Source organism: Phaenicophaeus curvirostris, chromosome 7 (assembly GCF_032191515.1).
Source record: "Phaenicophaeus curvirostris isolate KB17595 chromosome 7, BPBGC_Pcur_1.0, whole genome shotgun sequence".
Taxonomy (NCBI): domain Eukaryota; kingdom Metazoa; phylum Chordata; class Aves; order Cuculiformes; family Cuculidae; genus Phaenicophaeus; species Phaenicophaeus curvirostris.
In genome coordinates, this window is record NC_091398.1 from 31,846,312 (window position 1) to 31,860,426 (window position 14,115).

At 45.2% G+C, this 14,115-nt stretch overlaps 1 protein-coding gene across 1 annotated transcript in view; it reads right to left on the reverse strand.

The window, feature by feature from the left end:
- The window catches only part of SLC12A8 (solute carrier family 12 member 8), a 53,664-nt gene that overhangs the window by 23,780 nt on the left and 15,769 nt on the right, over positions 1-14,115 (reverse strand). The gene's annotated exons all lie outside the window — the stretch shown is intronic.

Consider the following 14,115-nt stretch of genomic DNA (forward strand, 5'->3'; position numbering starts at 1 on the left):
AACACCACGCTGGGAGGCTCTCGCCAAGCCAGAACACAGACCACATTGAATCCTGTCTACAAACAAGCAAGACATCTTCCTGTAAAACTTGTCCATGGAGGAAAACTGGCTCTGGGGATCAGCTAATATTTACACCTATTTATCCACAGCACTTTAATCTTCTTTCCAAATAGAGCAAAATTACGCTGCCACAAGACAACCATATCCCACTCCTGTGTTTATGCCAGTCAAGAAGGCTTGAGGTGTGTCCACGCTGTGAAGCTGCTACCAACACACCCAGTTTATACACTGGGCCCAGAGCCAATAAAGCCAGTTTGTTGCAGGGTGAGCTCTCCCCCACAAGGTGGGCTTCCCAGTGGAGAAGGAATAAAAGGTTCTAAAACTGTCCAGTGTTCGCTGATGCTGCAGTTAGTTACACTCCTGCTACCATTACTCACACAGTAATCACATCAGACTGCTCACCACGACCAGCTACCACTCTCCAAAACCTTCTGTAGATGTTCATCACTTGCCCAGCTAGAAGCAAATGCCAAGACCTTGGGCTGTGCCCCATCCTGACTTCTGCAAAGTTTTTCCAAGGTCACATATACAATAGTTTTACTTTCCAAAGAAAAAGTTTTACAGAAGATACAAGAGAGGGGAAAGCAATGGGTCAACACCGTGCAACTGTTTTACTGGGTTGTTATGAAGGAACCTGCTCCATCACTACACACTGGAAAGATAGGCCAAATTCCTCCACAAACTTTGATTTATTAGGAATAGTTGAGCCCAACAGTTGAAGTGCTGGCATGACATTTATTAGGAAAGATTTAAGATGCTTACAGGCATAAAAAAGATAACTCGTGAAAAGCAGGTTAAGGAATTAATGATATGTCTATGAAATGAATAGTTTCATTTTTCAACAGGCAGGACTGCTTTTTAATGGCGGATCTTAATCTGTGGAAACTTCTCCTCTCTGTCTGTAACCCAAATGCTTGTGCCAGCTGGGGTGGGAAGTGAGCAAAGTTGGTTACTTTTTCCCTCCTGCCACTACAATCTATTTCCACAAGACATGCGACTGCAATAACTTGAATTTTCTCATTAGCAGGCAGGATGTTGTTTATGGCTGCACAGGGTGACAGCCAGAAATTCAAAAAATACTCCATCAAAGCTGTCCCATGCCTCAAAGACAACATTAAATATGCTTGGACAATAGATTAAACCAGAAAATTAAATCAGAGCTCTGAACACAAGACATATCCATTTACAGTCTCAGAATATAACAAACCACAGAGCTTTGAAGTTGCCACAGAAAAATCCTATAGATAATCAGGTTTCCTACTATATCTGAATTTAGTGTGTTCCTCAAACATGGGTAGAAACAGACTGATAGAAAATGTCTCCTGCAGCTAGGCTTTTTAGAACCACCAGCTATCTTCACTAGCAACAAGTCTCAGATGAGATTTAAAGAGAATAAGCTCAGTGGAGCTCACTGACATCTGGACCTCATGGATGTCTGCAGGAAGTGCAGCTTCTGGAGAAATAAAAGGGGGATTTGTGTAGGCTATACATTCTCACAAGACCAAGCCTGAGCTCCTTCAACCGGAGCTCAAGCCCTCAATGGAATGGCACATGGACATGCTGAAAAACTCCCACCAAATTGCTCAAGAAAATGTCAGTCCCTGGTCAAGGGATTTTTTCACAAAGTATGTGCTCATCATAGAAACAATAATGTTTCATTAGTAAAACAAAAGGGATGGCCAAAATATTCACTTCACTCTACAGACCCTCTCCAATGTGTGCTCCACAGCATTATCACCAAATATATCTATGTCACTATAGACAAAAGTTTGCCTCACTGATTCTTAAAGATCTCCTGAAAGCCTCTCTTGATGGCTTAGTCTCACATTTTTTCATCTTCATCATTTATGCTTTCCCCACTGTCTAACTAAAACCAACCTCTTGGAAGTTCATAATGCTATTTCTTGTCTGATCGATAAGTCATCTGCATTCTTTAATAGCATCCTTTCACCTAGTGAAAACAGTCCCCACCCTGCACTGGCACAGTTAACAGTTTCTGTCAGGCTGCAGAACTTTTTTTGTCTTCATCAAATTGTCCTTTTCACATCACTTCACAATGTGCACGATGTCATCTGGACATCAGGCAGGCTGCTAAGTGTAAATCCTGGGTGGAAGAGGCAAAGCCCAAAATCATGGCATATGTCACTGGAACCACAGAAAATGACAGCCATGGATTTGTTGAAAGAGCCACAGGATGTATCTATGGGACTATCCCACCTCTGCTTCCTTTCTTCACAGCTCTAGTGGGCAAGAGGAAGCCCAGCCGTTCCACATTTCCCCTTTATACAGAATCAGGAGTTTTCTCATTTTATTAACAAAATCTTTATCCAAATGTTACTTGCTACTGCAACCTCATCTCTCAGGCCTCCCATGAAGCAAATCTCATGTCCCTTTCAATTTGTTTTACACCAGTATTTGCAATCACCATCAATTTAACCAAGATATCGGCACAAGACTGCAGAGCTGAGAACAACTTGCTGTGAGTATCTCCTGGCTGCCCTCATGTCTGCGACCAGAGCAAGTCATCTGTGACCTTTCAGCTGTCATATTAAAAGGACTAATTGTAGCTGACAGGGCAATTGGGCTGAAAATCATCCAAACCAAAACAGGAATCAGCAACTGAGACCAATCGGTTAAACTAACAGAGCTCTCAGTCAGTTGTTCACAGAGTCAATTATCCACATCCCATTGAAAGTGCACTTCAAAAGGACGAGCTTCGGAAGCAGGAGGGAAGGAAACACGATAGGGTCTATATTTGGCTCTCTGATCTCCAAACAAGGCAAGATCATTTTATTAAGTTTTCTCTCATAAGAGGATCGTTTCTTACAGCTAACTGCTGGGTATGTGAGATTTAAGCCAGGTTACTCACTCCTCACTCACTACAAAATATTTGTCTGACAAATTTTGCTCTCAATTAATTTATACAACTGCACAGCCTCTAAATCCTGCCTGTAATGATCCTACTGTCCTCTGGCTTGCAGAGAGCTGGAGCTAAAGTGCTATAAACAATCTTTCCAGCATCACGCTAGAAAGAAGAAGAATCTGATTCCTTCTCTGTGCCATGTTGGCCTTATTGAAAATGCACAATAAAGAGCAGTAAAAATTTATTTTAATCATTAGATACTCAAGAAGCAGGCAAATAATGGATTTCTCAAGCAGTTGAGCTGAAGTAAACAAACAATGGAGGAAAAAATTTACTTAGAACAACATCTGAATTATTCCTGATTTTTGACAAATAAAATTCTTCTAGCTGCCCTTATTAAAATGATGTAAAAACAATTAAAAAACACCTAGCAATTTTTAAACGGAAGAGCTTCCAGGATGAACATCTCCATTCACAAGTGCAGGGGGACCCCAGGAGGTTGCACATCAGCCTGATGCAGATGGAGGAGGAGGAAGATGACAGCCAGGATTCTCATGTCCCCATGGCCATCACAGATGCCTGGGAGGGGGTACCAGCCTTTGTCTGCTTGCCATCACTGCATCCCCGCTCTGCTCCACCTTCTACATTTGAGCTTTTCTTGCCACTTTGTCCCACGTCTCATCCCATGGAAGAGGATAAAAGCAACTGAGGTGAGTTTTGGCACACTCAGTACCCACCTCAGCAGAGCAGCCCCTCCATGAAGCCCAGGGTTTCAGAGAAGGACTCAAGGAGGTTGGAGAAAGGGCGCAAGGTGAAGCTGTGGTAACACGGGGTCAGGCCATTATGCAACGGCACAGAGAACGACAGCAGTGCCAAGTTCCAGGCAACCTGGAGCTCATTACAGATTAGTCAAGTCTTGGCCAAATTCAATAAGCCTGTTCACAAGCTTAAGGTTAAGTAAACCCTGGCAATGAGGCAGGGGCTAAATAAGGCAAAAATGGAAAACCACCTTAAGAAACAGCTCCCAGAAGATGGTCACGTATTGTGCTCTGCTTGTTATATAGAGATTTTAATTATGAAGGTGGATGCTGAAGGCTTAAGCAGTGAGGGTTTTTTTTCTTTTTCTAAATAAGTAAGCCCACACGTTCCTGCCTGGAAGGTACCTGCTGCGATTTGCTTTCAGAGGAGCAGCTGGAAGTGTTTGTCTTGCAGTATATTTCCCAGGTTTGACCCCAGCATTTTCAGGATCCCGTGTGATGTAACAGATAGAGAGCCAGAGAATAATTATATATTCTTGGCATAATTATCTTCTGTCTCTCTCTTTACTTCTTTTTCTTCCATTTCTAAACCCTTCTGCATAAGCTCCAAAATCCACTCATTTTCCCTGGACACCAGTCCAAGCACACGCTCAGAGCAAGGTCCCAGTGCAGGTGCCAGAGGCACCCAGACACACCAGCACGGAAGAAACAGGAACGGTCCTCATAGCCTGGTCCAGCAGCTGCCATCCTCACCTGAACAGAAACTTCTGCAGTAAGAAAAAGTTTCACTCCTTAGTTCCAATCGTATGATTGCATTTTTCTCCTCCAAACTCTTAAGCCAAGGGCAAGGTACAAACTTAGCACTTACGAGCTGTTTACTCCCCAGCGGTTAAGTCAAGCAACTATCAGACTGATAACTCTCAGACGCTGTGGTCTGTCAGATGACTGTTGGGTAGCCTAAACCAAATTAACTTCTACACAGGTTGAAGTGCTCAACAGCAGAGAAGGACTGAAATTCCCTGTCCAATGCCCTTGCAATACTAATTCTTTCCCTGCCTGCAGAAGCTGTTCATCCATGGGTGGTTTGGTGGTCTCCTAACTCACCAAAACGTATTTACTGCCCATAGTCTATCACAGAACACCATCCTCACTTGCCAAAGGAAAGTCAGCTGTGGTTGGCCTTAATGAAGCAACATTTTTGTGCCAAACCAACAACAACAGTTTTTTCAGCACCTCATTATGAAATTGGGGATAAACAGGATTAACCATCCACCTAGAAACTGTGGCTGTGAAGAGATGGATGCAAAGCCATGAATGCTGTCAAAACCTTGTGGTCTATCTTTGTGTTCCCCTACACTGTGCAAATGCTGAAATTTGAGACAAAAAGCAGCACAAGATCTTCTGATACAACAGTTCTGAATGATACTCTGCACCCACACAGTCATGCCCCGGATGGCTCAGGGTTTCCCCAGCGAAAGAGGTACTTGAACATGCCAGAGAACGACACGGGTCCAACTGACCGTAACCACCATGCGGCACATCCAAGGAAGGTCACTAAAAACAGTGCATCTCTCCAACAGACTGGCATCATCAAACGGGCATGAAGGGGGCACCAGTGTCATGAATAACATTTGAATCACCTTTTCCAACAGAATAAAAAATAAATCAAAGTGGTGCAGTCCCAAGCTCCACCTCCACCCATGCACACGCTTAGTTTCCTGTGTTTGGACTTGTTTAACATCAACATTAACAATTACATTTCCAGTGGTCTTCCAAGGCCGGGTTGCTTCTGTAGCTGTGCCTTTGCAACCACTCAGCTCCAGCTCCTGAAGCCCTCCCAGTACTTCTTTACCTGAAATTCCCACACTGTGATCTCTACTCCCAAGTGTTGCCCCGCTGCTGCCAGGCTGGTAAGGGGCAGGCAGAGGCAGAGATATACAAGGAAAAACATGGAAAGGTTGAGAAGGAAAACAGAGAGAGGGAAGCAGCACTGGAGGTGGACTGAGGACAATACAGTCATTTTTCAATGCCACCAGTCCACTGCTGCTCAATTACTGTGGGCTGACACTCAGCCTGTAAGATGCACAAACAGATTTTCACCAGAATGTCCTAGTCCTCTAAGAGATGGGGAACTGGTGACTCATGAAAGTAAAGTACATGAAGAGGCAGAGCTGTGCCTCTGGTACAGAGAATAAACATAACCTTTACTGAACTTGTACAGGGATACAAAAATGTTTTTAACACCTTCCAGAACAACTCCTGCCTCCACCTTTGGATATAAAAGTTCTGGCTGGAAGAGTGGGAAGAAACAGAAGGAAAGTAAAGAGATGCAGGGGAGCAGAGTTGGAGAGCACAGCTGGAGATGCTGCATGTGCAGCCCAGCCAAGACGGAGATTAGCAAATATAAGACTTCTGATACCTGTCCCTGCAGATTCACCCTCCTTGTGTCACAAATGATGTCATGCCTGGGGTTCACCTCACTTCTCAGAGCTATGTTCTACCTGCTGACAGCTCCTATAGCCTCACTATTTCTGCTTTGAGAGCCTTAAAGTAGGTCTCAGGAAAAAAAAAAAAAAGAGGATATTTTGTTTGGAATACAGGGAGATTAATAATTATGTAGTGATAAAACCACAGCTATTACACAATTAACACAACAGCACATGTCCACACTGACAAATCAGTGCAGAAAGACTGCAGAGCATCTGCTTGAATTGCCAGGGCACTGAGAGACAGGGGATGCAGGAGCTCCCCAGCTCCTGCTCTACCCTACCCCAACCAACACAGCTGCTGGCAGCCCTAAACACGAAGTAGTGGAAAGAAGTGGAGGTAAAAACAGGAAGGGACGGAATTCCCCGCTGTAATTTCATCCCTAAATCACAGTTAAACACATTTACTATCAAAAAAGCCCAGAGAGAGTGCAGACTTCAAACTGCAGGCAGCAGGAATGATTGCTGTCTCCCCAGGCAGCAGGAAGGTGTCAGCTGAAAATTAAGGACTGGGTGCCACAGCCAGCATCTCCCCACACCTCACTGGCCATGGGAAACAGCATTTTAAAAAATGCCAAACCAAAGTCGAGTAGCAAGAGAGACAGGGAGAGGAGCCCATCACTGTTTTTCAAGTCGTCGTGCACAAAAAAAGCTCATATTATTTCATTAGCACTAGGGAGATGGTTTCATAAATCAGGGCAAACAATACCCTTACATTTCAATTCGTCAGAGCTGCAAGTAGCAAAATCAGACAGGTTTCAGTGGAAAAAAAAACTTGGCAAACAGCAATAGGGGTGGGAGAAGGATCAGAGCAATTCTAAAGAAAGAAGGAAAGGAGTTCCCTCACCCAAGACTTTCTCTGCCCTCATAATAAGCCCAGCAAACCCAAAATGAGAGAATATCTAAAGTCTGTAATTGAAGGAGTGAAAGCCACAATTATAACAATCTGAAAAGGCCAAGCCCTGAGAAAGGCAACTCAAATCCCTTATCTTTTGATGGAAAAGAATGTGCTCCCTGAGATTAATGACGTGTTTACCCAAAAGGAAATCACCGCCCTTCTGAAGCAGTGAGTGTTTGTTCCTCCCAAGCCCCTGTTTTCTGCTCCAGAGCTGATCTCCCAAACCTCTTGTTTAAAGTCAACACACAATACAGCTTCCTGCCACCATGGGCTCCAAGGGATCCCACTATTAACCCTCTCCAAATAACCACTCTCCATCACACCTGCCTGTCCCAGATGCTGCTGGCAGGGATGAAAACAGCATATTTTGGTCACGCTTCCAGCACTGGCACAGAAACAGGCATCACGCCGGCAGCTGCCTGCAACCTTGCTGCAGGGCAATGAGCTGCAGGGCAATGAATCACCCCCGCGTATAAACAATTCTCAGTTGAGCAGACAAATTAGCAAGCATGGAGACTGACAGTGCTGTCAAGAGCAAGCGCTCCCTGTTTTCCTGTTTGTTCTTCTCTGAGGTCTGTGGATGCAGCAAGTGACCTCTTTGCAAGTTGCTAAGGGTTTCAGCAGCACACCCTGCAGCGTGGCTTGCTGCAGGATGCTCTTAGAAAGAGGTTTAACACTGTCTGGGGTAATGTGCAACCACATTATGGGAGGCATGGAGGAGCATGGAACCTGTCTACTGAAAATCCTCGAGCAACAAGAAAGCCTAGAGCAGAAGTGGTAGGAGGTAATCTGTTTGAGGAAACCTGCAAAAACACCTCCTCAGGGACCATCAGTCCTTTGTACACATGACAAAACCAAGTATTCCCCATCCTTTCCCTCTGTCCAGCCAATCAGGCTTAGAGACCCCAGGAAGTGGACTTGAGCCTCAGGGGTCGCTGGCCTGTGGTAAATGCACTCACATCCTGCCTTATGGTCTGGGGACCTTGGAGTATCCCCACCACAAGAGTCATCAAGTCATGAGCATCCTCCTCTCCCTAAAGCCAACAGATCCACAATAAGGGTTCGCGGCCAACAGCTAAAAATAGCATAAAAGGCAGAATAAACAAAGGGTGCTGCTTGAATCAGTCCCCAATGTTTGTATTTAGCCAATGGGGCAATTTTCATCTGCAGGATGCTGTCACCTCTCTCAAATCATGCAGAAGCCTACACTCCCCCCAAGCTATCCCCAGCCATTCTGTGACTCCTGTGGGACTGAGCTGGGCAAAAAGAAACACTAATTTCTGCCCAACTCCCATGCGCCTGTTTTATCTCCACCTCAGCTTCTCAGAAGGACGGAGAAGTGAAAGAACACAAGTGTACACAGCAGCACACGCAGAGCCTGAAAGCACCTACACAGGTAGCTCCTCAGCACTGCTTAATAAAGAAAAGCTTAGAAGTATGCCTGTGGCAGTAGATAGAGGAGCCTCTTGGCACTAATTCTGTCTGTACAAGTTGGTAGGTTTTAATTTATTTTTTTCTTTTTTCAAAAAAGTCAGAAAATAGAAATTTTCTGCAGGTGGAAAACCTGAAATTTTTGTTTGGAGTAAAAAGTGAGATATTTTAACATGGGCATTTCAATTTTACATTGTTCACTTACGCTTTATGCTATTTAACGCTAAGCACCAGGCCTGCCGTAATATATAAAAGCCTTCCATTACTGGTTTGGGTTTTTTTGATGTGGTATCCACTACCTGGCTTCTTCAGTGGTATTCAAACCAGACAGTGGAAATTGTTTTATTCATTACAAAGAGGAAGATAAATAAAATGTCCCTTGCTTCACCCCTTTTCTAGGAAAATAGTTTGCATCAATGGGATATTATTATTAGCTATACAGTGGTATTTCTTGGAAGTCATGCCCAGAGTCCCTGTTCTGTTAATGGGAGGCTCTGCAGAATTTCTCTGATTAAAAATTCCAGCCCTGAGGAATCAGAATTTTGGCTGAGTCAAGGCCCAACAATTGGAGGAAAATGAACAGCATTTGAGCAGCAGCGGTGATGACACACATCCTTTGGGCTCATTGGAGTGACCTCCTTTCTAACTCAGAGCTACTCTGTTATTGCTTGGGACAAAACCCAACCCCTGTCAATCAAATCCCCATCTTTCAAAAGAAAGCAGTTAATCAAAATGTAACATAATCCACTGGACCCTGCCATGGTCTGCAGAGTCTTCTGCCGTACTCATGACTAGATCATCCTGTGCTTCCCAGTTATGTATATAGTATCCAGATGATAATGGTATTTGAAAAGAAAACTAGTCTGTCTGTTGATTTTCTTATTTTTATTCTGTGTCCAAAATGATACTTTATTTTTACCTGGGGTGAGTTTTACATTATCCTCTATACAACACACACATCCACATCTTCAAGTTTAGTTTCAGATTGAAAATCAAACTGGAAATCAAACAGTGTTTGATTTTGGGTATGAGCAAGACGCTGTCACCTAAAAGGATTTTTTTCTGTTTGTTTGAAACTAATAATTTAATTCAGTTTAAATCAGAGAATGCATTTTCCCTACCAAAGCCACATTTTTCAATGAATACATCTCCCCTTTGAATAGAAGAGAAAGCCAACAAGAACCACTGGGCCACTATCTAGGCCAGTGAAGGTACAACCAGGCTAAAATCTCTTACCTTTGGCTAAAAAAAGGACCAAAAACTGTTAACACCAGCCAGCAGAGAAGATGATGAACAGGAGATAAGGACCCATGCCCCACACAAAGTTTTCTCTTTAGCCTAAGGGAGGAATGCAAACTAGAAATGGAGTGGTGGAGAAAGTCTATTGTCTAGAAATTACCTTCATAGGTTAAATCCCTAAATAAGAAAAGATGATTCAGGGCACAGCTGAAGTGTGACTGGAATTAAAAACCAGGGAAATGAAAAAAAGAGAAGGTAAAATATCTCTATTGTTTGAAAACAATCATGTAGTAGCACCAAAAAAGAAAAAAAAAAAATCAGTGCAATTAAACAAAGCTGTCCAGTTTAAACAAAGCAACAGGGATTATATATATTTTCCTCAAGCCAGACGGTTTTATTAGGTTTCTAGTGTTTAACAAGTTGCTGCTAAACAGAGAGCCTGCACGAGAGGTTTTATGGGAGGAGCCAGCAGGAAAAGCCCATGTGAAGGCAGCATCTAGCAGGGGACAAAGCCAGCTGAGGTATCTCAGGATTTATTTACAAGCTCTAGAGAAATGAGCTTAGCATCACCTCGCAGGGAAACAGTGAAGAAATTAAAGGTTAAACCAACTGCACACAAGATCTCCTGTACAAATCAGGAGCCGCATTACCTATTAAGCAAGTTTAACCCTGTAACAAAGGCTCTCCTGCTCCAGGGATGGAGCCTTGCCCTGCTGGCACTGTGCAGCAGCACATTTTAGGGTGTCAGACAAGGCTAGGACCCTCCTCCTCCTCCCCCTTAGCAGCACATAGCAGAGGGCTGCTCACTCACAGGCCCCACATGGCCACTTGGATAGCTCTGCCTGGAGAAGACAAGACTGAAGTGGAGCATGAGAGGTCTTCCAAGCAATCTGCTTTAATGCAGAAATGAAGGACATCATCTGGTTCCCCAGTCCCAGAAGCAGTGGGTTTCAGCTGCAGAAGTGCAGGGTTAGCTCAGGATAAATGCAACTGGAGTGAAGTCCCAAGGGATGCAGCAGACGATCCATTGCTGGAAATACTTAAAAGTCATGCACACAGCATCCTCCTCACCCAGCTCCTGGGAGATGCTTCAGGGCAGCAGGGTCAGAAATCCTGCCTGGCCACTGTGGAGCAGGGGCACAGGGATGCCAGCACTGGCCCCGGGCGAGCAGCTGTATCGACACCCTGAGCGGACGAGACCACTGCTCCTCAATGGATTTCTGCTGCCAGGTGTCCTACAGCAAGGCAACACCATGAACACCTATCTACAAACAGGGCAGCTAAGTGGAACCATGCAGCAAAGCTAGATCTCAACCTATTTTTTTAATTTATTTGTTTTTAATAAACTGCTTTAAATACCTGCTCCAGAGAGCATGGACACAGCGGTGTAGCTTTCCTCACACTATCTAAACAAGGGCCCTAACAATGTTATCACTTTTCAAAACACATCTGTCCCACAGCTCCTAGCCCAGACAATTGGCAGGTAACCAGTTAATAAATGTCTTCACCAGATTGTTGAATAGGCTGGCCCTGGCTCAAGAGTGATGTCAGGGCCATTCAATGCACTATAATTGGAAAAACCTGGGGAAAGCAATTCCGTGTTTTTTAATAAATAAAGACCGTATTAGCAGCCTCCTGCTTTTATTAACCGCAGCGTCTACCTTGTTCGGTAGCAAACTGCGATTTTTCTTCTGCTGCTGCTCGCTTGGTGATTTCTACTTGGAATTTGATGCCAGTTTCCAGATGTGTCTCAGGCCAGGAAGTCAGCAATCAGCCTGGATAAAACCTCTGGGATTAGCTGCAGATCATCTTCTGACACACACATCCTTCCTGCACCCTCTCTTATGAAATTGGGGCACACCCCTCGTGCCCAAAAATAAAATAAAGCAACACAGAGCCTCTGATTAGGATGCTTTGATCACTTGTGTGTTAAATATGTGGGAATATATTTAATTAATTCAATCTTTCCAAGCCCCCACGGCACCATTAGAGGGATCTTCACAACACTAAAGTGTTTATATTCATAAATCACTTTAACAACTGCAGGTTCCCCTTCTGCTGGAGTAGCCCCAGGCGAAGCTCCTCTCCTGCAGCTCTTATCAGTGGTACCCACAGGAGAGCATCGGGTCCCCCAGCCGAGCCACAGGATGCCCAAGAAGGACGAATCCCTCCACAGGGCTCATCCTCAGAGGAAGAAGTGAGAATAATAAATGGGTTTTCTCTGTGAGCAGCCTGAGGAAGTAAAAACCCAAGTGGGTGACATGAAGGATGCAGTTTGCCTGCAAAATAATCCCAAGCAGAAGCCCTCCGACAGCAATGCACCTCACAAACAGAATCACAGAATCACTAGGTTGGAAAAGACCCCCAGGATCATCGAGTCCAACCTCACTGCATCCCTGAGAAATGAACTAACCAGGTTTCCCAGCTGGGAGGAGAGGGGCTCAGCCCTATGCAGCCGAGCTCCACACTCGCCCCAGCCATGAGGCACCAACTGCTGCAGGATCAGAGGGGTCCCGGCCCAAGGGGATCTAATTATTGAATTTCCAAAATAATCTCCCCTCTCCTCTTCCAGGCACATTTAAGAGGCTGCTGTCAGACCGCTTTTTGCTCGTGTTGTGATTCCTTTCATCTTCTCAACAAAGCACAACCAAATTAATTCCAGCTCTCCCCGCAGTAATGCCCCCACCCCTGTGCCCTCTCACAGCCGCCCTGCTTGAATAGGGCACCTGAGAGCCACTGCCAAAACAGGAAAGCAGGCGCCTAATTGAAAGGGAGTTTTTGGGAGTCACCCTACACAAAAATTAACAGAGATATGCTAGGAAAATAAAAAAGTGGGCATTAACAGTGAGCTTATCTTCTTTTTCCGTGACTCTAATGTTCAGGACGTGAAAAGGCCAAAAAGTTTCACATACTGTTCTGAGGAGCTGGTCACAGAGAGGATCATCCTCTCCTTTATATTCACTCCTCCTCCCAGAATAACTCAGGCTGATCTTGAGGTAAAACTAAAACGCAAATATACACAAGCCAGAAAAACCCTGAATTACTACTATCTAGCAAGTGCTGTGTCTTGGTTATGAGTTGACAAGTCAAGCGCTGCCTGATTTTTATTTGTATGCATTAGATTTAGTAAAAACAGTAAGCTGTGCCAGGGAGAACAGGAAAGAGAATACGCATGTTTTCTCTCCCAAGAAAGGAGCATGGGGATCTCTGTTTCTGGAGGTGGGACTAAATTTTAAGGTGAGTGGCCAGAGACAGCTCAATGAGGATGGTTTTCAGGCAGCACAGGGAGCTCTTCTCACTACCCACCCCTGGCCAAGATCCCAGCCTAGGACCGTGACCCATCCCCAGGGGAAGCGCCAACTGGAGCCAAGGGGAGGATTTAGATTTAATTCCAAAAAATCAGCCAGTCCCAACCCCACCCTGAGAACAGCCTGCCAAAAGGAGCAGAAGCCCTCGGGGTCAGGCAGAGGGATGCCTGCAGTCTCAGCGGGGATGCCAGCATCCAAACCAGAGACCCAGAGCACTCCCTGTCTGCTGGAACAGCTCAGCTCCTCCAGCCCCAGCTCTGGGCTGCAGAAGCCCAGCTGGCTCTCAGAGCAGGAGTGAGCCACAGCGATAGAGAGGAGAAAAAAAAGGGACGAAAAGCAGTGGGAAGCCCTGCTGAGAAGCCCCCTTTTGTGTAAACATGCTTCGTCCTCAAACTAAAAATAAAGGCAAACCACAGGAAGGGAGTGAGTGCTTGGACAATAACGGATTTGATGTGTGCCTGGGTGTGAGCTGAGGGAATGGGGAGAAGAGCAGGGAACTCCACCCAGCACAACCACACAAAGGCAGTCGTTTAAGACCTTCAAGATGGACAGGCATTCCTGGAGATTATTTAAATCCAAATAACTGCTGCTTGGCAGATGCACACTCCTTTGGTATGTGCGCAGCACTTGCAAATGTTAAGTGAGGGAAAAGACTGTCATTGCAGAAGCGGGAAAGGCAGCATGACTGCATGGGGCCCGTTTTACAGGTTCCAAGACTGAGACCTAAGGCTGTGAACTGAAACCTCATAAATCTGTCATAGAACAAGAAGCAAACCTGACAAAATGTCAGCTGAAATCTTTCCAGCACACAGGTCCATCCTCAAAAATCACCTCTCCCTGCACGCTGCCCTTTGCATCTCAGTCACCGCTGCAGCCAAAGAACCAAACCCAAAACAACCGCACACGTGTGAAGGCTGTGGAGAGCTGATTAGTTGACTCCCTACCCCAAAGGGGTCTCAAATGCTTCCCCAGGTGCTGGGCTCAGATGCACCGCAACTCTGCCATTGCCATCAACTGACTCTGGAGGATGGAGCTTCACCGACACCTGCATGTCCCACCCACAGCCTCCTCG